The 704-nt window shown below is 34.9% G+C and overlaps 1 long non-coding RNA gene across 1 annotated transcript; it reads left to right on the top strand.

Annotated features, from left to right (window-relative positions):
* Nucleotides 1–164: 164 nt before the first annotated feature.
* Nucleotides 165–510, top strand: LOC127750870 (uncharacterized). Its single transcript, XR_008011880.1, has 2 exons — nt 165–228; nt 308–510. It is a non-coding gene; the product is annotated as an uncharacterized LOC127750870 (long non-coding RNA).
* Nucleotides 511–704: the final 194 nt, after the last annotated feature.

Here is a 704-nt window from a genome sequence, read left to right as displayed (position 1 = left end):
CCTTGTACAAAGTGAAAACCGAGCTGCACGTGGCTCACTCTAGCGGAGCGGGTGTGACGATGTGCCGAAAGGTTTGCCTATCCCCCAGGCGGTGAAAAAAAATTACACACACAAATAAATGTATAAGGGTATGAAAAGCAAAAATTGTTGACATGGTAATTCATAGTGACACCAAGGAGTGACGGGAATCATTCAAGAAAGCAAGGTTCACGGCTTAGATTGTCATCGGTAAGTTACTGTCTTGCATCCCAGTTCAATTAAATTAACTATCCAGTTTTAAATAAGAATGGATAATTTTTCCTTGTAGGGAATGTCTTCATCACAGCCCCTAGTCAAACGCACCAAGATATATATAGATGATGAAGATGAGTAATTATCATCCATATAATCACTCCTGATCACTCCAATACTGCAATTGGCTTCAAATTTTATTAATTCTACAAAAACATGTGTTCTGACATAAAAAATGGATACAAATATCAAATATAAATCACATTATGTTCACTAAAATGTAAATATTATTTACCAAAAACTTTGTAAACTTAAACATCTATTGTTCTGAACCAAGCATACTTCATCACAGCCTCCAAACAAACAATTGTATAAAATGTAAATGATACTATGTAGTAATTTATCACAAACAACTTTAACTACTGATGTCTGGTATTAACACTTTTTAGCCCGCCCTTCTGCTTTGAAAAAGC

The sequence above is a fragment of the Frankliniella occidentalis genome, unplaced genomic scaffold, assembly GCF_000697945.3.
Source record: "Frankliniella occidentalis isolate FOCC.00 unplaced genomic scaffold, Focc_3.1 Scaffold276, whole genome shotgun sequence".
Classification (NCBI taxonomy): Eukaryota; Metazoa; Arthropoda; class Insecta; order Thysanoptera; family Thripidae; genus Frankliniella; species Frankliniella occidentalis.
Note: the sequence above shows the minus strand (reverse complement) of the source record. Positions and strands in the feature narration are given on the sequence as shown.